Source organism: Trichechus manatus, unplaced genomic scaffold (assembly GCF_000243295.1).
Source record: "Trichechus manatus latirostris isolate Lorelei unplaced genomic scaffold, TriManLat1.0 scaffold00209, whole genome shotgun sequence".
In the NCBI taxonomy this organism is placed as follows: domain Eukaryota; kingdom Metazoa; phylum Chordata; class Mammalia; order Sirenia; family Trichechidae; genus Trichechus; species Trichechus manatus.
The window spans coordinates 2076283-2099808 of NW_004444145.1; the positions used below are offsets into that span (position 1 = coordinate 2076283).

General features: G+C 38.8%; 1 protein-coding gene and 1 pseudogene across 2 annotated transcripts in view; one reads left to right on the top strand and one right to left on the bottom strand.

The window, feature by feature from the left end:
- Positions 1 to 23526, top strand: part of DIP2B (disco interacting protein 2 homolog B) — a 258083-nt gene that overhangs the window by 49089 nt on the left and 185468 nt on the right. The gene's annotated exons all lie outside the window — the stretch shown is intronic.
- Positions 19945 to 22636, bottom strand: LOC111822774 (ferritin heavy chain pseudogene; annotated as a pseudogene).

Below are 23526 nucleotides of genomic sequence, written 5' to 3' on the forward strand. Positions count from 1 at the left end.
TAGATTTATTCCTAAGTATTTTATCTTCTTGGGGGCTATTGTAAATGGTATTGATTTGGTGATTTCCTCTTCGAGGTTCTCTTTGTTGGTGTAAAGGAATCCAACTGATTTTTGTATGTTTATACTGTATCCTGAAACTTTGCTGAAATCTATTAGTTCCAGTAGTTTTCTTGTGCATTCTTTGGGGTTTACTGTGTATAAGATCTTACCATCTGCAAATAGAGATACTTTGACTTCTTCCCTACCGATTTGGATGCCCTTTATTTCTTTTTCTAGCTTAATTGCTCTGGCTAGGACCTCCAGCACAATGTTTAATAAGAGTGGTGATAAAGGGCATCTTGTCTGGTTCCCGTTCTCAAGGGGAATGCTTTCAGATTCTCTCCACTTAGGATGATGTTGGCTGTTGGCTTTGTATAGATACCCCTAATTATATTGAAGAATTTCCCTTCTATTCCTATTTGAGAAGCACCACTTTCTAAACAAAATGAATTTCAGTCTTTTTTCGGAGGGGGTTCCCTTTTCTAGAGATGATAAACTTACGTGTTTAACTTTGACTGTTGATTATTGATTCAGTTGGTAGTTAAAATTAAAGTTTGGCTCAAGAAAATGAAAAGTTTATGGGAAATAGTAATTTCTCTGTGTAACTTAATGATGACTGTATAACATTAGACGAGCAATTTAAAAATATTTAATGGAGATATAAATTGGTGCCATCTTTTTAGACAATTTGGCAGTAACTTATAACAGTTAATTTTGTATGACTCAACAATCACATCTTTAGCATTTTCTCACAAAAATAATAGCACGAAAGCAAAAATATATGTAAAAAGATATTAATTGAAACATTATAAGAGCAAAAATGGGAAATAACTTAAACACTTGTTAATAGTGAAATTATGATTTATCCTACTTTTATTGTGCGCCGTGGAGTCGATGCTGACTGGTAGTGACTGTATAGGACAGATTAGAACTGTCCCATAGGGTTTCCAAGGCTGTAATCTTTATGGAAGCAGATTGCCACATCTTTCTACCGTGGAGCTGTTGGTGGGTTGGACATGCTGACCTTTCTGTTAGCAGCCGAGTGCTTAATCACTGTGCCACCAAGGCTCCTTTTATCCTCACTACATCCATTTAAAAACATAAACTAGAGTTTTAAGTGTACTGAGTTTAAATATGTATATGATACATAGTTAAATGAAAATAATCAGGTTGTGGAATAGTATTTTATATATATGAGACATGATTTTATTTTTGTTTTAAAAATGTATATGTACAGTGAAACCTGTGAGAGCCAGAACTCTTGTTTTTCTGGGTCTCACAAGTTTTCCGCCTTTGACAGGGTGCAGTCTTAACACTTTTCTGTTGCTCATTTTTGTGGAAAATATTTGTGTTTTCCTTCTGGGACACGTTTCCACCTTAAACAGCTTCGAGCTTTTGCAGGTTTTACTGTATGTATTAAACTTTATATGAGCATAAGAAAAACCACATTAATGTTAATGTTGATTTCCTCTGGGATTGAGTATAGAGGGCTTAGAGGGGCAGAGTAGGGAACATTTTACTAGATGTACTTCCAAGAAAAATGATGCCTATAGGGATTTTTACTTTTTGTGTGTTTTTCTGCGATTTTTCAAATCAAATAATCTTAAGCAAAAACAAATTAATGGAGAGAGTAAGGGGGAGATACAGATCCAAATAGTTATTTTAAGTTAACTTTTAATTGAACAAGGGTGTCCCTTAAAAATGTATGTCTATCTATCCATAGTCATGTATGTATATGCATATTTATATATATGCATACAAACATACTAAGTTAGATATTCAATTTAGATAAAAAGATGCATTCTATTGCATCTATTTATGTGTTTTTTTTCTTTTTTTTATTGTGCTTTAAGTGAAAATTTGCAGTTCAAGTTAGTTTCTCATACAAAAATTTATACACACATTGTTATGTGATCCTGGTTGCTCTCCCTATAAAGTGACAGCACACTCCTCCTTTCCACCCCAGATTTCCCATGTCCGTTCAGTCAGCTGCTGTCACTTTTTGCCTTCTCCTCTGGCCTCTGGACAGGAGCTACTCATTTAGTCTCGTGTATCTACTTGAGCTAAGAACCACTGTCTTCAAGAGTATCATTTTATGTCCCATAGTCCAGTCTAATCTTTGTCTGAAGAGTTGGCCTTGGGAATGGTTTTAGTTTTGGGCTAACAGAGAGTCCGGGGGCCATGTCTTCTGGGTCCCTCCAGTCTCAGACCATTAAGTCTAGTCTTTTCAGTAGAATTTAAGTTCTGCAGCCCACTTTTCTCCTGCTCCATCAGGGACTCTCTGTTGTATTCCCTGTCAGGGTGGTCATTGGTGGTAGTTGGGCACCATCTAGTTCTTCTGGTCTCAGGCTGATGGAGTCTCTGGTTTATGTGGCTCTTTCTGTCTCTTGGGCTAATATTTTCCTTGTGTCTTTGGTGTTCTTCATTCTTCTTTGCTCCAGGGTAGGTTGGGACCAACTGATGCATCTTAGATGGCTGCTTGCTAGCTTTTAAGACCCCAGATGCCACTCACCAAAATGGGATACAAAACATTTTCTTAATAAACTTTGTTATGCCATTTGACCTAGGTGTACTCTAAAACCATGGTCTGCAGACCCCTGCCCCTGCTTCTCCGTCCCGCAGTGTTTGGTTGTATTCAGGAATCTTCTTAGCTTTTGGTTTAGTCCAGTTGTGCTGACTTCCTCTGTAGTGTATGTTGTCCTTCCCTTCACCTAAGATAATTCTGATCTACTATCTAGTTAGTGAATAACCCTCTCCCTCCCTCCCCACCCTTGTAACCATCGAAGAATGTTTTCTTCTGTGTTTAAACCTTTTTTTGAGTTCTTAAAACAGTGGTCTTATACAATATTTGTCCTTTTGCAACTGACTAATTTCACTCAGTATAATGCCTTCCAGATTCACCCATGTTATGAGATGTTGCACAGATTCATCATTGTTCTTTATCATTGCGTAGTATTCCATTGTGTGAATATACTATAATTTGTTTATCCATTTGTCCAATGATGGGCACCTAGGTTGTTTCCATCTTTTTGCGACTGTGAACAGTGCTGCAGTGAACATGGGTGTGCATGTATCTATTCGTGTGATGGCTCTTATTTCTCTAGGACATATTCCAAGGAGTGGGATTGCTGGATCATATGGTACTTCTATTTCTGGCTTTTAAAGGGAGCACCAAGTCGATTTCCCAAACGGTTGTACCATTTTACATTCCCATCAACAGTGTATAAGTGTTCCAGTCTCTCCACGATTTATTATTTTGTGTTTTTTGGATCAATGCTAGCCTTGGTGGGATGAGAGGGTATCTCATTGTAGTTTTGATTTGCATTTCTCTAATGGCTGATGATTGTGAGCGTTTCCTCATGTGTCTGTTAGCCGCCTGAATGTCTTATTTGGTGAAGTACCTGTTCATATCCTTTGCCCATTTTTTAATTGGGTTATTTGTCTTTTTGTTGTTGAGATTTTGCGGTATCTTGTAGATTTTAGAGATTAGACCCTGATCGGATTTGTTGTAGCCAAAAATTTTTTCCCGTTCTGTAGGTTGTGTTTTTAGTCTTTTGGTGAAGTCTTTTGATGAGCATAAGTGTTTGAGTTTTAGGAGCTTGCAGTATCTAGTTTCTCTTCTGGTGTTTGTGCATTGTTACTTACGGTTTCTATTCTGTTAATGCCAGGTATTAGGGCTCCTAGTGTTGTCTCTATTTTTTCTTCCATGATCTTTATCATTTTAGATTTTATATTTAGGTCTTTGATCCATTTTGAGTTAGTTTTTGTGCATGGTGTCAGGTATGGGTCTTGTTTTCATTTTTTTTTGCAGATGGATATCAGGTTGTGCAAGCACTATTAGTTAAAGAGACTGTCTTTTCCCCAGTTAATGTTCTTTGGGTCTATGTCAAATATCAGCTGCTCATAGGTGGAGGAATTTACATCTGGATTTTCAGTTCTGTTCCATTGGTCTATGTATCTTTTGTTGTACCAGTACCTCGCTGTTTTGACTACCGTGGCAGTGTAATAGGTTCTAAAATCAGGTAGTGTGAGGCCTCCCACTTTATTCTTCTTCTTCAGTAATGCTTTACTTATCTGGAGCCTCTTCCCTTTCTATATGAAGTTGGTGATTTGTTTCTCCATCACCTTAATAAATGCCGGTGGAATTTGGTTCGGGATTGCATTGTATCTTTAGATAGCTTTGGGTAGAATAGATATTTTCACAATGTTGAGTCTTCCTATTCATGAGCAAGATGTGTTTTTCCACTTATGTAGGTCTCTTTTTTTTTCTTGTAGTAGTGTCTTGTGGTTTTCTTTATGTAGTTCTTTTTACATCTCTGGTTAGATTTATTCCTAAGTATTTTATCTTCTTGGGGCCTGTTGTAAATCGTATTGATTTGGTAATTGCCTCTTGAAAGTTCTGTTTGTTTATGTAGAGGACTCCAACTGATTTTTGTATGTTTATCTTGTATCCTGAAACTTTGCTGAAATCTTCTGTTAGTTCCAGTAGATTTCTTGTGGATTCTTTGGGGTTTTCAGAGTATAAGATCATATTATCTGCAAATAGAGATTCTTTGACTTCTTCCTTACCAATTTGGATGCCCTTTATTCTTTTTCTAGTCCAATTGCTATGGCTAGGACCTCCAGCACTATGTGGAGTAAGAGTGGCGATAAAGGGCGTCCTCATTTGGTTCCCGTTCTCAAGGGGAATGTTTTCAGACTCTCTCCGTTTAAGATGATATTGGCCGTTGGCTTTGTATAAATGCCCTTTATTATGCTGAGGAATTTCCCTTCTGTTCATATTTTGTTGAAAGTTTTTATCATGAATGATTGTTGGACTTTGTCAAATGCCTTTTCTGCATCAGTTGATAAGATCATTTGGTTCTTGTCTTTTGTTTTATTTATGTGATGGATTACATTAATTGTTTTTCTAATGTTGAACCATCCCTGCATACCTGGTGTGAACCCCACTTGATCATGGTGAATTATTTTTTTGATATGTTGTTGAATTCTGTAGGCTAGAATTTTGTTGAGGATGTTTACATCTATGTTCATGAGGTATATTGGTCTGTAATTTTCTGTTTTTGTGGTGTCTTTACCTGGTTTTAGTATCAGGGTTATGCTGGCTTCATGGAACGAGTTTGGGAGTATTCCATCCTTTTCTATGCTCTGAAATATCTTTAGTAGTAGTGGTGCTAACTCTTCTCTGGAAGTTTGGTAGCATTCTCCGGTGAAACTGTGAGGGATGGGGTTGTTTTTTTTGTTTTTTTTGTTTTTGGAGTTGTTAAATTACCTTTTCAATCTCTTCTTTTGTTATAGGTTTATTTAGTTGGTCTACCTCTGTTTGTGTTAGTTTAGGTAGGTAGGGTATTTCTAGAAAGTTTTCCATGTCCTCTAGGTTTTCAAATTTGTTGGAGTACAGTTTTTCATAGTATTCTGTTATGATTCTTTTAATTTCAGTTGAGTCTGTTGTGATATCACCTATCTCATTTCTTATTTGGGCTATTTACTTCCTCTTCTGTTTTTCTTTTGTCAGTTTGGACAGTGATTTATTGATTTTGTTGATCTTTTCAAAGAATCAGCTTTTGGTCATAAGTGTTTCAGTTGTTTTTCTATTTCATTTAATTCTGCTCTGATTTTTAGTATTTGCTTTCTTCTGGTGCCTAAGGGCTTCTTTTGCTGCTCTCTTTCTACTTGTTTGAGTTGTAGGCTTAATGTTTTGATTTTGGTCCTTTCTTCTTTTTGGATGTGTGCGCTTATTGCTATAAATTGACCTCTGGGCACTACTTTTGCTGTGTCCCAACGGTTCTGATAGGATGTGGTTTCTTTCTCATTTCCTTCTATGAATTTCTTTATTCAGTCCTTAATTTCTTCTGTAACCCAGTAGTTTTTTAGCAAGGTGTTGTTCAGTTTCCATGTGTTTGATTTTTTTTTTCCTTTTTCTGTTACTGATTTCTTCTTTTATGCGTTTATGGTCAGAAAAGATGCCTTGTAATATTTCTATGCTTTGGATTCTGTTAAGGCTTGCTTTGTGGGCTAATGTGTGGTTTATTCTGAAGAATGTTCCATGTGCGTTGGAAAAGAAAGTATACTTGGTTGCTGTTGAGTAGAGTGTTCTGTGTATGTCTATGGGATCAAGTTGGTTGATTGTGGCGTTTAGATCTTCCATGTCTTTATTGAGCTTCTTTCTGGATGTTCTGTCTTTAACCAAAAGTGGTGTTTTGAAGTCTCCTACTATTACTGTGGATTTGTCTATCTCTGTTTTCAGTGCTGTTAGAGTTTGTTGTATGTATTTTGGAGCCCTGTTGTTTGGTGTTTTAATATTATTATGGTTATGTCCTCCTGGTGTATTGACCCTTTAATCATTATATAGTGTCCTTCCTTATCCTTTGTGGTTGATTTTACTTTAAAGTCTATTTTGTGAGAGATTAATATTGCCACTCCTGCTCTTTTTTGAGTGTTGTTTGCTTGATATATTTTTTTCCATCCCTTTAGTTTTAGTTTGTGTCTTAACGTCTAAGGTGTGTCTCTTGTAGGCAGCATACAGACGGATCATGTTTTTTTTTAAATCCATTCTGCCACTCTTTGCCTCTTTATTGGTGTATTTAGTCCATGTACATTCAGCGTAATTATTGATAGGTTATGAGTTTACTGCTGTCATTTTGATGTCTCTTTTTTGTGTCGTTGACAGTTTCTTTGTTCCACTTAATTTTGTGTTATGTTGGTTTTCTTTTCATCACTGTTGATTTTATATTTGCTAAGTCTTTATGTTGTTTGTTTTTTTATTTTGATATGTAGGATTGTTAGTTTCCTTTGTGGTTACCTTAATATTTACCCCTATTTTTCTAGGTTTAAACCCGTCTTTTATTTCTTTATATCACCTTGACTTCCTCTCCATATGAAAGATCTGTGAGTACATTATTTAGTCTGTCTTTTTTGTTTTAATGTTGTCATCTTTTACATATTGATGTCTCTATTTCCCTATTTTCGTTGTTTCAGCTTTGATGTATTTTTATGACTTCCTTATCTGGGTTGATATCTGGTTGTTCTGTCCTGTGTTCTAGTGCTGGATTGTTATCTGCTGTTACTGATTTTCTAACTAGAGGACTGCCTTTAGTATTTCTTGTAATTTTTGTTTGTTTTTTGCAAAATCCCTAAACTTCTGTTTATCTGGAAATGCCCTAATTCGCCATCATATTTGAGAGACAGTTTTGCTGGATATATAATTCTTGGCTGGCAATTTTTTTCCTTTAAGGCTTTATATATGTCATCCCATTGCCTTTTTGCCTGCATGATTTCTTCTGAGTAGTCCGAGCTTATTCTTATTGACTCACCTTTGTAGATGACTTTTCGTTAATCCCTAGCAGCTCTTAAAATTCTCTATCTTTGGTTTTGGTAAGTTTGATTACGGTATGTCTTGGTGATTTTCTTTGGGATCTACCTTGGGGTTTGATGAGCATCTTGGATAGATATCTTCTCATCTTTACGATATCACAGAAGTTTTCTGCCAACAAATCTTCAACAATTCTGTCTGTATTTTCTGTTATCCCATCCGTTTCGGTACTCCAGTCACTCGTAGGTTATTCGTCTGGATAGAGTCCCATATAATTCTTAGGGTTTCTTCATTTTTTAAAATTCTTTTATCTGCTTTTTCATCAAATAAGTTAGTGTCAAGTGCTTTATCTTCTATCTCACTAGTTCTGACTTCTGTTGCCTCAATTCTGCTCCTATGACTTTCTTTTGCATGTCTAATTCTGAAATTTTATTGTGAATCTTCTGGATTTCTGTTTACTGTCTCTGTATGTATTCTTGCAGCCTGTTAAATTTGTAATCGTACTCTTCTCTAATCTTAAGTTTCTCTATTGCTTTGTCTGTGTGTTCCTTGGCTAATTCTGTGTTTTGCATGATCTCCTTCCTGATCTCTTGAACAGTTCTGTATATTAATCTTTTGTATTCTACCTCCAGTAAGAATCTGTCTGATAGGATCTATCCTCCAGAAGATTTCCTGATTCTTTGTTTTGTGATCTTGTTGAAGCCATCATGGTCTGCCTCTTTATGTGATTTGGTATTGACTGTTGTCTCTGAGCCATCAGTAAGTTATTATCTTTATTTATTTTGTTTGTTTACTGTGTCCTGCTTCTTGTTTTGTTTTGATGAGCCCAAATAGGCTGCTCATGTGAGCTAGTTGATTATTGGTGAGCTAGTTTGATTATTGGCGCCTTTGAACTATAACGTCATGTGACCAGGAGGTTAGATCTGTTACTAAGTATGTGATCCCAGGAGTCCGTTTACTTTTCTTGTATGCGTTCAGCTCAGGTGTCCAGGTAGTCTGTCACCAAGTGTGTGGTGCAGGATCTCACCTACAGTCCTAGATGGGCAGTGGTGATTGGAGTAGGCACAGGATCTGGCTGCACTAGGGGGTCATGTGCTGAGCAAGGCAGGGGGCTGACGGTTGACCCTGAGTGCCTGGGAAGAAAGCATATCTCTGTTCCCTAGAGTGTGCACTTGGGTAGGTTTTGCAGCCAGACTATGGGCACGCAGTGCTGTTGGCTGTAAGGACTGGGAAGCACCACTTATTCTTGGACCTCTGTCGCAGGTATCTCGGTGGCATGGGTGGAGCCAGCAGTCCTCAGTTCCCTGATGTGGATAGGTGAGGATCCTGCTTAATGGTCAGAGCTGTGTCAAATGTTACTAACCTGCCACTCTATCATATAGCTCATACAGTTGAAGTTAGGCTTCATGTATATACCCTGTTGTCCTGTGCTAATGAGGTCCTACACCATAGAAATCGGTCCACACACATCTATGCTGCGGTGAAAAGCATTCAAAGTCTGTGGACCCCTTATGTCTGTGCCTAGGGAGCTATGGCTATCCTGAGTTCCCGGCTTAGGGGCACTGGCAGATTATTTTTTCCTGTTTGTTAATTTTTTCCCTTTCCAAGCCTGGAAGAACAACTCAGCATGTCTGATGGGTTCTACTTCTGGCCCAGGGAACTGGACAATCACTTAAGCAGACCGGAACCTGGTGCAGAGCAGGAGGGAGCAGGTAAATGGGAGAGAGGTTCTTCCCATTGGGTGTATTTTTTGATCCGTGCAGTAGGTTAGAAGCTTGTACTTATCTTCTGCCGATTGAGCGCCAGTTTTCACTGATTCTGGAGGCTTGAGTAGACTCTCTGTTAGTTGGTCTCTCCTGATGTGGAAAACGCGTCCAGAATTACGATTGTCACTGCTTGCATCACCACAAACGCCAGCCTGTCCGACCTGTTGGGTGCTGGTTCCCACCGGGTTAGATCTGGCAACTCCTCACTGCTTCTGAACCGTTTCTCCCTTCCCCTGCCACTCAGTCTGATTCCTCAACTTTGCCTTTGATATTTAGGCCTCCTAGATTGTCATCTATAATTTTTTCACTTGTTTTTTTTCGGGTCTTTGTTGTAAGAGGGACCACCAGAAGGGTCTGACTACTCCGCCATCTTGGCCCTGCTTCCAGACCTGCATTTTATAAGTGTAAGACACAAAGAAGTGTTTTTTTCACACTTCACAATGTACAATAATAGTTCTTAGGAAGGTCTGTAATAAGTGACAGAATATTTTCTGATCATATACAGTGTTCTAGTGTTGGAGTAATATGTTTCCAAGTTTCCTTAAACATGTTACAGCTTGTTCATGGCTCTGAGTTAAAGTTTAAATTTTATGGTAATTAACCAACTGCATGACCCTTGAAACTGAGCAAGGAAAGTATTCCAGAGCAGTGAAAGCTCTCAGTACAGCTGCTCCAGGTTTGGACTGTAAAGTGGAATTCTCTTCCATTGAGCAAGTCTGGAATGAGAGTGGAGGCTGTTACAAAAAAAATGCTGCGTGGCTGGTTGTTCATGATTTCTGCATTTTATGTTTAATAGGACATTGGTAGCCTGTTTAAAGTCATTTTATAATGTTCTCTTTTATAGCTGGAAATACGTAGCTTATGCCTGTGTGTTCTTTACTTTGTTTCATTCTGAATAATTTTTAAAGAGTTGAATTTTATGGTTTGTTGTTTTTTAGATATAGGAATTTCAGCTCCGTATATAACTAAGGAGAAGTCGTATTTCAAATTTGAAAATCAAGCTACCTGGTTATTTCAGATTTGGAAATTTTCTTAAATCTCCCTTCAGTGTCATTGGCAATTTTAGATTTTCTAGGGACTTTCCAGTTTGAAAGGAGCCCAGATGGCACAGTGGTGAAGTGCTCGGCTGCTAATTGAAAGGTGAGTGGTTCAAACCCACCAGCCACTCCTCGAGAGAAAGATGTGGCAGTCCGCTTCTGTAAAGATTTACAGCCTTGGAAACCATATGGGGCAGTTCTACTTTGTCCTATAGTGTTGCTGTGAATCTGAATTGACTTAACGGCAACAGATTTGATTTTTTTCTCCCTCCAGTTTGAAAGTTATCTAGGCTTTCTGTTTTCCCCCTTCAGCCTTTGCCTGTGGAGTGGCACCCATTTTGCTGTGTTGGATTTTTGACCAGTGAAGGAAAATGAGATGCCTAGAAACTGTGAATTTTGTTTTTAGGCCTGATTAGTTTTGTGTGTTACGGATAAAATTTAAGTTTTTAAACTTTCCATGAGATCTGTTGGGTTTTTAATTTAGTGTACTTGTTTTTGATGTCTGCTTAATTTTTGAGACTTGAAGCTCCCAGCAGATTTGTTGAGCAGTTTTCTTCATGGTTTTTTTTCATTAATCCTTTTCATGGGGCCAGGACATTCACGAGTGAATTGAGAAATTGAAATACTCATAATCTAACTATGAATATTTAATGAGAGAAACCCAGTCTACAAGAATGATTAGCCTGTAAGATATTATTTATAGCCATTAGTATATTAATAGCCCTATAAAAGTTTCCCATATTCCAGGGTTCCTGAGGGGAATGGTCTGGATAACTTAACAGGCATTTTCCATCTCTCCTGGTTCATTTTACCTTACTGAAAAGTTATCTCAAACAGAAGGAAGTGAATGGGCCTGGTAGAACCAGATTCTAAACAGTGCTGCTTCAGAGGGAAGGGATTGGTTTGCAGTCAATGCTTGTGGTGGTTATTAATCCAGACACAGCACGCTGGTCAACTTCTGGGCTGATAATAAACTCTACTGTAGGTTGGCGCAGGTGCTGCCTACATAAATCTCCAAGCAGTTGACAAATCCTTTTTTTTCTAGGGATTCCATTTAACTGTAAATTTAAGGTTTATCAGCAGTGTTTTCAAAACATGACAGAAGCCCTGGTGGCGCAGTGGTTAAAGCACTTGGCTGCTAACAGAAAGGTCGGCCGTTCAAACCCAACAGCTGCTCCTCAGGAGAAAGATGTGGCAGTCTGCATCCATGGCAGTGGGTTTGCTTTTTTTTTTTGGGTTTTCAAAACGTGTAGTGTTTTGAGGACCAGATTCTATGTATTTGTTTTGAAGTCTGTAGTCAAAAGCAATTGTTGTAATGTATATATTAATAATAAAAAATCTATCACTGTTGAGTTGATTCCAACTTATAGTGACTCTGTAGGATAGAGTAGAACTGCCCCACAGGGTTTCCAAGGAGCAGCTGGTGGGTTTGAGCTGCTGACCTTTTGGTTAGCAGCTGAGCTCTTAACCACTTGCCACCAGGGCTGCGTATTAATAATAGCTTCTGTTCATTGAGAGTCCCTGGGTGGTGTAAACAATTAAGTGCTTGGTCACTAACCAAAAGGTTGTGGTTCAAATCTACCCAGAGGCACCTCGGAAAAAAAGTCTGGTGATGTAGTTCCAAGAAAAATGAGCCATTAAAAACCCTATCAGTCGGAATCTACTCAATGGTAACTTTACTCCCCCTGCTGTTTTTTGAGTACCTGCTTTGTGCCAGGACTCTGCTAAGTTCTTTACATATATTATTCCTGCAACAACCCTAAAAGGTAGGTATTGTTATTTTCATTTACACAGGAGGATCTATATGTAGAAGAATATCTGCAAGTATTACTGCATTGAGCTCTGAGTAATGGGCTCAGCATCTGGAAAGTTTCGGCCCCATTTTATTGATAGGGATATTTTACAGCACTCACCATTGTGTGACATCATGCTGTGTGTTTGGTTTTTTTTTTTTTGGTCTTTCCTTCTGGGATATAAGTGCCAAGACATCATAAATAAATCTCTCTGTGTTGTTTCATAATGAGTACTGAGATAGTCATAGACAGTCTTTTAAAAACCTTTCGTCTTCAGTCTTAGCCAATTATATGATTTCCATTTCTGTATGTAATTCTCTTGCCTTTTTTTTTTTTAATTTCTTTTTTTAAAAAGATATGGAGATGGAGAGTTTATTAAACTCTTAGACCCTTTATCAGGCTTCTTTTTGGTCGACTTTTGTCGTTTCCTCTTTTTTTTTTTTTAAATTGCAGCTTTGTTGTTGTGTGCCATCAAACCAATTCTGACTCATAGCGACCCGATAGGGCAGAGTAGAATTACCCTGTAGGGTTTCTAGGTTGTAATCTTTACAGGAACAGATCACTAGGTCTTTTCTCCCGCTGAGGGGCTGCTGGGTTCGAACAAACGCTATTTTGCCACCAGAGCTCCTTATAACAGCTTTATTGAGATATAATTCACATGCCATAATATTCACACTTGTAAGTGTACAATTCATTGATTTTTAATATATTCAGAGTTGTGCAACTGTCACCACTATTTAATTTTAGAACATTTTTGTTGACCCAAAAAGAAACCCCAAACCCATTAGCAATCATTCCCCATTTCCCCCTTCTCCGGCCCCAGGCAACCACTAAACTAGTTTCTGTCTGTGAGTTTGCTTGTTCTGGATTTTTCATATTATGAAATTACACAGTATTTGGTCTTTTGTGACTTTCACTTATCCCTTTTCTTTTAAAAGTATCAATCACGTATTGCATCAGGGTAGTGAATTCAAAAGAATAAAGCAATAATAATGTGGTAATAATCCTTTTATTATTGTTGAGTAATATGATATTTAGATTTTCCTGATGGCGCAGTGGTTAAGAGTTTGGCTGCTAACCAAAAGGTCAGCAGTTTGAATCCACCAGCCACTCCTTGGAAACCCTGTGGGGAAGTTCTGCCCTGTGCTGTAGGGTTGCTATGAGCTGGGATTGACTCACTGGCAGTGGGTTTAGTTTTTTTTTTTTTTGGAGGGGGGGTGGCACAAATGGTTTGCATGTCAAATGGTTTGCAGTTCAAATCTAGCCAGTGGTGCTGTGGAAGAAAGGCCTGATGATCAGCTTCCATAAAAATTACAGTCAAAACCCTATGGAGCAGTTCCACTCTGTAACACATGGGGTCATCATGATTCAGAATTTACTCCACAGCAGTGGGTTTGTGGTTTTTTAACATATTTTGGGTATGTAGATTTCCCAGGTAACTGATACTTACCATAAGTGCCTTTTAAGAACTGACAGTACTTAATTTGAGCTGTGGTTGTTGAAAATCTTTCTAAATTGCCCTACATATTTCTCTCATTTCTTAAATAGAGCATAATGTAACCCTTTATTAATAACCTGGGGTCATTGTTTTGAGTGTTTATTTCCCTGTGCTGTATATGGTGTCCTTAGGCATTTGAGGTATGTAAGACTTTACCTGTAAACTGAATGGTCTCTGATAGCTGTGCTTTAATAGTTTCTGATACTTCTGTCTGAGATGAGTTCATTTATTTTAGATTGGAATTTGATTTAAAAATTTTAAACTTTTTTCATATACAGTGAGCAATGCATGCTCATTGTAGAAGAAGTAAATAATCATAGATAAGCGAACATAAGAATGAATAGTGACTCATGTCACAGAGCTATTTTGGCATATATATTTAATATAGGACTTAATATGATTTCATATGTATTTTTTCCTTTTTGGCAGGAGGGCATATGGAATCATACTCTTTTGTAATCTGCTCTTTATATTTCAATAAATATATTTTCACAGCATCATGTTTTTAAAAATAAATGATTCTCTTTAAAATGGGTTGTAAGAATGTTTGACATGTTCGTTTGCGTATCTACGGATTTTTGTATCTGTTGGGGTCCTGGAACCAGTCCCCCGTGGATATGGACGAACGACTGTATAAACAATCTGGAATGCTGAGATGGATTTGCTAATAGATGTAAAACTGGACTTTTTTAGGGGAGAGGGGAGTAATTGGATCTCATCTGGACAAAATTCATTTCCATTATCAGTTTTCTACAACCTACAGAGTTGTAAAGTATCTCAGTTAATGACCATAAAAGGCACAGACTTCTAGGTAACCTTGGTGGAAGGGTGCGCCTAGTATTCTGTTGAAAGAGCACTCCGTAATCTTTTTTTACAATATCATTTTCATTATTTGTATGTTATTTCATAGTATGTTTGTAACAACATATTTAACCTTTCCCCTTTTTGAACATTTAGACTGTTTTTTCAACTTTATAAACAATGTGCATTGCATAGTTTTGAGTGCTGTATCTTTTCTTAATTATTTGTTTAGAATCAATTCCTGTGCCCTGCCGGCCTGCTTCTTCAGCCCTATAGTTTGCACCTGTGGTCCAGGAACAAGCCATGTGTTTTTACGTCTCTGCTCTTTTGCACAATTTACTCCTTTTGTTTGTCATTCTCATCTTTTAAGTCTTGGCTCAGGTAACCCCTCTCTCCTGTCCCTCATCCCCAGATTGGGTTCTGGGTGTTTTTCAGATGTCACCCCTCAGTTCCTTTTCTCAACTCCCTTATAGCACTTCTCACGCTCTTTTTTCTGTTACTTGTCTGCCTCCTCCATTAGATTGTGAGCTCTAGACTATGAGCTCATTGTCACAGCCTTGGCATCGTATCACTCTCCAGCAGTAAAACATTGCCTGGCACAGGATACGTCTCTTCATATTTTTATATGGGTGCTTTTTTCCATCCTCACTTTGGGAATCAAACTCTACCTTCTCTATTCTTACAGGGCATTTACACTTAGGGTCTGGAGCTTAACATACACAACCTAGTATTACAGCTCAGTGCCAAGCATGCCTTCTTCATACATTGTCAGTTCTTTTAGGGCAGGGCCACAGTACCATTTATCTTGTAATCCCCAGGCAACCTAGGACAGTGCCTTGTGTGCAGCCATAAATGTTTATATTGCATTGATACATATGCCCCAGAGGACCTGTGTTATTCATTATGCCTCTCTTCCCATGCATCTGCTTCTTACTACTTGTTTGCTTGCTTCTCCCCTAAACTAAATTTTTTTTATTTTAAAAAATTGTGATAAATATATATATTACATAAAATTCACCATTTAAACCATTTTTGAGTGTCCAATTCGGTGGTGTTAAGTACATTTACAGTGTTGTGTAACCACTACTACTGTCTACTTCCAGATCTTTTTTATCCTTGCAAACAGAAACCCTATACCCATTAAACAATAACTCCTCACTACCCCCCTCTTCCCAGCCTCCTGATAGCTGCTATTCTACTTTCTGTCTCTAAAGTAAACTATTTTTTAAACTGTCATTTTATGTGTACAATTATCTATTAAGTCTCTCTCCCACTATATTGAAGTACTAGGAGGGCAAAGATTATGTCTGTTTTGCTGATCATTGTATCCCAGGACCTAGCACAGTGCCTGGCACATAGTATAAAACCATTCTGACTCATAGCGAACCTATAGGACAGACTAGAACTGCCCCATAAGGTTTCCGAGGAGCGGCTGGTGGATTCAAACTGCCGACCTTTCGGTTGGCAGCCACTCTTGACCACTGCACTGCCAGGGCTCAGGCACATAGTATAGGCACTCAGTATTCATTTATTGACTAAATGCATTAAGCAATCCTGAATGTAACAAGAGACCGCACTGAATGTTGCAGGTCACAGTGTGACACAGATTGCTGGGACTTAAGTAAGAATGTTATTCTGATAGCCAGTATAAAGTCTTCTTAAAAATCTCCTTAACTGAGGACTTTGGGTTTATTTCTGCTTTCCTTTATTCTTAAAGTTATTTTGAAATTTTGTATATTTGTATTGAAGTTTTACATGCACATGTTTTAAAGGGTCAAATAATTTTACAAGACATAGCCACAAACAGCAGTACACTGATCACCCTTCCATCCAGTTTCTTCTTTCCCAGACATAACCTCTTTTAGCTTCTTTAACTGATTTAGGTTTCATCTCCATGCTTTAGATGACATGCATATATTACTTCTTCTTGACCTTCAGTTGTTTTGTATGGTTTATTGGCTTCCCACCTAACCTGCCCACTCATGCTTTCTATACCACCTTCTTCTGGATATAGTTACAGCGTAATTTTCGATAGATGTTAAATTGGCATTCAGTGTTTGCATTGTTATGACTGTGTAAATGCTAGTCGTAGCTAAATCGTGTCGTATACCATGAGTTTTTTTCTTTCCTGCTTAAATTTGTTTTCTCTAGAACTGTTGAATTTATTTGCTTACTTTCTATGTATTTGTCATTGATATGTCTCCACACTGTCTCTCAGTGCCTAAACCTCCGCTCTACATGATCATTCACATTACGTGTTCTGTCACTTTTGCCCTCCTGAACAAGTCCATTCCAGAGTCTTCTGACCTTCTCCAGTTCAGATGGCTGATCTCCAGTGCACTGTACAATTCCACAGTGGATAGCCGTTCTCTAGCTTCCTAGGGATTTCCTTTACCTCGTAATTTGCATCTTTTATTTTCTGGGTCCCGTAACTTCCGTATCTTGGGTTTACTCCCTCGCTTAGGCAGTGCATCTCTGAAAGACATCTCTTCATGTCTTTTATTTTTTTCAGTTTGGTGTCTTTGCCTTCATCTGCACTTAGTGTTCCCCATCCCCTAGGGACTCTCTATTTTATCCTTCTAGAAAATAAGTCTGCAGTCTTCTGCCATGGTGAGGAAAGCACATTCTGTTGGCTGCATGGAGGAAGGGAGAGGATCTGGGGGCCTAATTTTCCTTAAACAAACTTTCAACAAATCTTTCTGTTTTTAGCCTACTTTTATCCCCATTTCCAGAAGGAACTAGTTCAGCCCATTCCTAAGCCTTTTGGATTTTCATAGTGCACATTGCCTTGCTCCTTCATTGCCACTTGTGATTCAACTTTCTTAGGTCTGCCAAGTCAGTTATCTTTCATCCACCTGCTTTCTGGTTTCCAAAATTTTGTTATTGTTGTCTCTTCTGCAGTTCTTTTTTGTCCTTATGGGTTAATGCTTAAATATTTTTTCCTTGTTGTCATTTAATGAGGTATGAGAAGAAACAGCTGCTGAGGTGCACTCATTCTGACTAGAAGGCTTCCTGAGCTGTTTATCTCCACTCTTTGTTACTTAGACAGACTTTTTAGAATAACCAGTTATTGTTGATTTTGACTCATGACGACCCCATATGTGTTAGAGTAGAACTGTATTCAAAGGGTTTCCAATAGTGATTTTTTGGAAGCAGATTGCCAGGCCTTTCTTCTGAGGCACCTCTGGGTGGACTTGAACCTCCAACCTTTCGATTAGCAGCTGAGCACAGTAAGCATTTATACCACCCAGGGACTCCTGTTGGTAGAATACAAGTGTAGAAATGCAGTGCTGCCAACTCTGTGCCCTCACACAAACTATTTCACCTCTCTGGACCTCAATTTCTACATCTATAAGAAGTTTTAGAACAGAACATTGCTAAGGTTCCTTTCATTTCTAGGAGTAGGTGATTCTCAATTATTACCCTTAGCAGGAGCACAGGAACTTTTGAATTACCCTGATGTCTTCAACTAGCACTGCTGTATCTAGAACTATTTAATTTTTTCTATTATTTGTATTACCTCTAAGGGTAAAGGAGACTGATTAAAACAATGCAGTATCTAAAAAGCTTTCGAACTAGATTGAGTTAATTTGTATAAGAAAACTCCATAAATGTCTCGAAATTTGTGACAGTTTATATTGGATTGGGTCGAAGTTCATTTTTTACTGTCTGTAACACTAACATTTATGTAGTTTTACCTGTTCTCAAAGAAGTGGTTTACTAAGGAAAACAGTAGTGCCAATTGTATGGCAGAAAGGCAAGCTCAACCTTAGCAGAAATGACAAGAACTCTACAATCCATTTACTAAGAATTGCAAAAGCTATATAACCTAAATTTTCTAGGCCTAAGAAGTCCATGCATACAGATGTGGTCACATAAATGTAATGAAATTTTTGTTGGCTTTTGCCTGCCATTGGCTCTAGCAGATTCTTCAGGAAGCATCCAATTAGCCACAGTCAGCAGGTCACCATCACTCCTTAGTAGATGTTCTCTGCCTAGGAAATCTCTGCCACTGTTGAGAACACCAGTATCCATACCAAGAATGATATGGCGGATGCTTCAGATCTACCAGGAGATAGAACAAGGCTGACTTCCAACCAAAAGAGGAGAGAGCACCCAAGCCACAGCCACATCCCCTAGGGATCTGTAGGGTCCCACTGGTGCCCATGCCTCACATGAGGTAAAGCAGCTCCTGCGCTTCAGCATGGAGTATAGAGGCTGCTCTGGAGGGCAAGATGGGTGAAGACACAGGTCACATATCATTTCAGAGTTTCCCAAACACTTTCACTCAACTTATCTCATTTGCTTCTCACAATTCTGTAAAGTAGGAATAGATTATCATTCCTATTTTATAGGAGCAGGATTGAGACTCAGTGATTCAGAAATGTATTTGCCTAAAATCTGATAATATATAGTAGCATTACAACAATAAACTCAGAGTTTTAATGTAATTGTTGTTCTACTATTCATAATGTTTATCATACTTGAAAAATAAATACCTGTCTCCCTGGGGGCAAAACCCCACAAGGAAAATGACATATCCATAGATGAGTAGTTAGTGTAGAGATTAGGAGTCAAAGAGATGTGACACAGGATAAAAGGTAGCAACAATGAGAGAGAAGTAAAGTCAGGACATGAGCTAAAGCAGCAGAGATTTAATTTCTAAAGATTTGCACGTGATTTTTGTTGTTTCTGTTGAGCAGCTAACCAAACATAGCAAGAATGCATCTTTTGTTAGGCGTGTTTTGTGTATTGGGGAACAGGGAGAAATGGGACAGGAGAGAAACGAACGCAAAGCAGAGGGAGAGAGGATCATTCTGCTTAGTGGAGGCACCTAGAAATCCAGAGGAGAACGTGAGGCACCAGAGGTGTGTTGGATAAAAGTAAACAATGAGAGGCAGGAAGTCCAGTAAGTCAGAAAAGAAGTATTAAAGATGGCTGTGGTTGGAATAAGAAGAGGGTAAATGAGTCAGAGAGGTGTGAAATAGATAAAGGGTGACTAGAACACTAGCCTGAGATAAAGAACAGGCTAGAACCAAGAAGGGTCATTGAAAGTTTAAGAAAAGTTGTTGTTAGCTGTGGTTCAGTTGGCCCGACTCTTGATTACCCCATGCACAACGGGACTGAATGCTACCCAGTCCTGCGCCACCCCAGTGGTCATTTGCAAATCAGACTATTGTGATCTATAGGGTTTTCACTGGCTAATTTTAGAAAGTAGATCCCCAGGCCTTTCTTCCTAGTTCCTCTTAGTCTGGAATCGCTGCTAAAACCTGTTTAGCATCATAGCAACACACAAGCCTGCCCTGACAGATGGGTAATGGCTGTGCATGAGGTACACTGGCCAGGAATTGAACCTGGGTCTCCCACATGGAAGGTGAGAATTCTACCATTGAAACACCATTGCCCACACTATCAAAAGTTAGTCCCCTTCCTTCATGCAGCCAAGAGAATGCCCTTTTCCTCACCCTAGAAGAATAATGCAGATTTATTTTCTAGAAGGGTAAAATAGTCGCTAGAATGGAGGTCTCAACTGAATCAGGCATTGTTGAGGGCAAGGAGAGCATACGCACTTTCAAATCATGCATAATTTTATTCATACCCAGTATCGTATATCAAGAGCCCTGGTGGCGTGGTGGTTGAGAGCTTGGCTGCTAACCAAAAAGGTCAGCTGTTCAAATCCACCAGCTGCTCTTTGGAAACCCTATGGGGCAGCTCTACTCTGCCCTGTAGGGTCACAATGAGTTGGAATCGACTTGAAGGCAGTGAGTTTGGGTATCATATATCAAGGTTGATTTAATGGGCAAACTAGGAACATGAGTGATTAGTTGACATCCCCCGCCACAAAGGATAGACATTAACTATTCTGCTACTGAGTAAATCATTTAGGTTTTTGGATAACATTTCATTTTTCCTTTTCCTTCCCACCCCTGCCCTGTAATTTAGAAGTTAATCTTCACAAAAGAGGAAAGTGGTGTAATGAAGTTTAAAAGATTAAAGGGTAAATATTTTCTTGGATATTATACCAATTTAATCTCGACAGTTTGACTAAGCAACAATTGATACTTTAAAAATATTATTTTGCTAGTTCCCTAGATCTTTAGCATTTGGAAGTCATCCAGATGTTTTAGCCACGAAGGTAGGGCTGTAGCACAAAGAAGTCTAAGACAGAATCTTTGTCCTTGTAGAAGGGATGAGATATAGAGCACCAGGTTGAATCCAGCCGTCACTTTGTGCACTTGTGTACACGTTTAAGGCTATGTTAAGGTAAAAAACAAAACAACTTGTTTCCTCCCCTCAGGGAGTTTAGCTCTAGAATGATCTTTCCCATATATATATTTTGGTTACCAAATTATTTTGAAGGAATGGTACAAATGAAAGAACTTAAGTGGATGTTTTGGTACAATTTATAGAAAAGGTAAAGGTAAACCCAACATGCCTGTGCTATCTTGGTGACCACAGAAGTAACCCCTGTGGCTGTGGGGCAGCCAGGCTAAAGCTTAGCTCTCTCCATCACTGTCTCCCAGGGTGTGCTTGTCAAAGAGATAATTCTGCCAGGCCAGATTCCGGGCCTCCCATCTTGCACAAGTTGGTTACATAGTCACCCAATTCTTTGATGAATTTCACCTGCTCATTTAGGTAATGAGTCTCAATGAAGTCGCACAAATGGGGGTCGTTCTTGTCAGTGGCCCGCGTGTGCAGTTCCAGTAGTGACTGATTCACGCTTTTTTCCAAGTGTAAGGCACACTCCGTTGCATTCAGCCCACTCTCCAAATCATCACTGTCTGGTTTCTTGATACCCTGAAGGAAGATTCAGCCCCCTCGTTGGTTTTGCAGCTTCATCAGTTTCTCAGCATGTTTCCTCTCCTTGTGAGTTTGGTGAATTAAATATTTGGCAGAATTCTTCAGAGGCACATCATCGCCGTCGAAGTAGTAAGACATGGACAGGCAGACGTAGGAGGCGTAGAGCTCCAGGTTGATCTGGCGGTTGATGGCAGCCCCGGAGTCCTGATTGTAGTTCTGGCGCACCTGCGAGGGGCACGCGGTCGTCATGGCGGCCGTTGAGGAGAGGCAGCGGCAGTTAGGAAGTGCTGGAGCGGCGGGGGGCCTTGGGACGTCCGAGGGCGCTGCTGTGAGGAGGTGGTGGAAGGCTGGCTGGGAGTTGTCGGTTGGGGGAAGGTTGGCGAGCGCCGGATTCTCTTCTAGCACTGTTGAAGGAGACCGCGGGGACTTTGTGAAGAACGTCTCCTATTTTGATGACGTTAGTTTCAGTGAGATATTCCATCTATAAAAAGATCCAGTGATTTAATTTCTTCTCTTTGAGATTCATAATAAACAGTAGCATATTGAAGGTTCAGGCAAGTGTCTGGCAAATAAACTGTTTCAACATTTTTATGGATCAGTATTTTCTGTAGCATATTCTAATAGAAAATACTGATCTAGGTAATAGTACATTCCTCTAACCCCCATGCAAATTAAATTGGCAGTAAAATGTTTAGATCACCAGCCCCCCCACCCCCCGCCTTTTACTCAATCTAGATTGTTTAAGAAAAGTTAGACTCCTACATCCTCTCCTCCATTCAGCCAAGGGAATTAATGTTGGTGAATATTTAAGATTTTATTTCCACTGACGACCTTCATTAACTGTGCTTAGGAACCATGATTTTGAATGGAAGACATTTCTAAGTTCTTAAAGAAGACTGATGAGTATATTTTTATGTGATGCATTCTATAGTTTGTCATCATTTCCAGACATAATAAAAGGTGCAAGAATACACCGTGGACGTTTTCTAATGCTTTAAATATACGGTATACAGAGCTATATTCATTATGTCCATCTCAGGTTGTGACTTTTACACAGTTTAAAAAAATGTTATTTTAAAGAGATCTACAAATCTGTCTTAGGGCCTTTTGTGGAACTTCTCCAAGTAGAATAAATTAAATTAGTACACTCATAGACATACTGCATCTAAAATGATGGAATACCTTTATTTATGGAAATAATATTCCTGAGAGGTTGTTTATAAAGTAATTTTTGTCTGTGTATGTTGTTGTTGTTAGATGCCATCAGGTTGGTTCCAACTCATAGCAGCCCTGTGTACAGCAGAATGAAACACTGCCCAGTCCTGCGCCATCCTCACGTATATTTGTTTTATCACATAATTGGGGAAAATAATTGACTCCAACATAATACAGTTCAGTCTCTTTTGTAATTATGGTCTGTTTCCCTTTGAGGGTTTCTTAATCTAATGACAGGGACCATGTTTTTCATTCCTGTTGCTCGGGCCGTAAATACTTGTTGATTGAATTAAAGAGGACAAATAATCATAATTCAGCTGAATTGAATTGAGTCATAATTCAGATGTTTAGAATCACTTTCCAAAGTGGTGTGTGAATTGTTTTAGTTTATGTAATCTCCCTGACTTTGACTGCCAGGAACATGCTTTTGAGTGGAAAGTGGTTGGAGGAAAAATGTCTCGAGCTGTTCTTCCAGATTTCCAAGCAAGTCTTAACGATGATAATTCCTGATTCTAGAATAGAAAAGATTATTGGGCAAAGAGAGGGAGTGTACATGGTAATAAGAAGGAAATTATCATGTAGGTCCCCTCTATACACAGGGTTGTAGCAAATGCCTGAAAGCATAGAACAGGACTTTTTCATTTTTTTTAGCAATGCTATTTATATATTTAAAGAAGCCCTGGTGGCGCAGTGGTGAAGCGCGTGGCTGCTAACCCAAAGGTCAGCAGTTCAAACCCACTAGCTGCTCTGTGGGAGAAAGATGTGGCAGTCCGCTTCCATAAAGATTTACAGCCTTGGAAACCCTATAGAGCGGTTCTACGCTGCCCTTTAGGGTTGTTGTGAGTCGTAATTGACTCGACAGCGGTGGGTTTAGTTTTTGGATTATTTACATATTTGAGAGTTATGGAGTTAATTTTCTTTAAAAACATCCTCAGATTTTTTGAGGTCAGACTAATTTGTCATCTACATGCAGTTCATTAGTATGACTGTGTGGCTGTTTGTGTGTGTGTGTGTGTGTGTTGAGAGAGACAGATTGATTTTGATTGTTTGATTATAATATTGAATATAAGCCAAATAAATACTCAGCCATGTTGGTGTCGAGGGAATAATTTTAACTCTTACGGATCACCAAATCCATTTTAGCTACCTTGTAAAATCAGTATCCCAAGTGACTTTGCTGCCACAAAGAATACTAAAATACTTTAATGAAATCAGTGGTAGAATGATTGTTAAGTTTAAAGATTATACAGAGCTTGATTTTGAC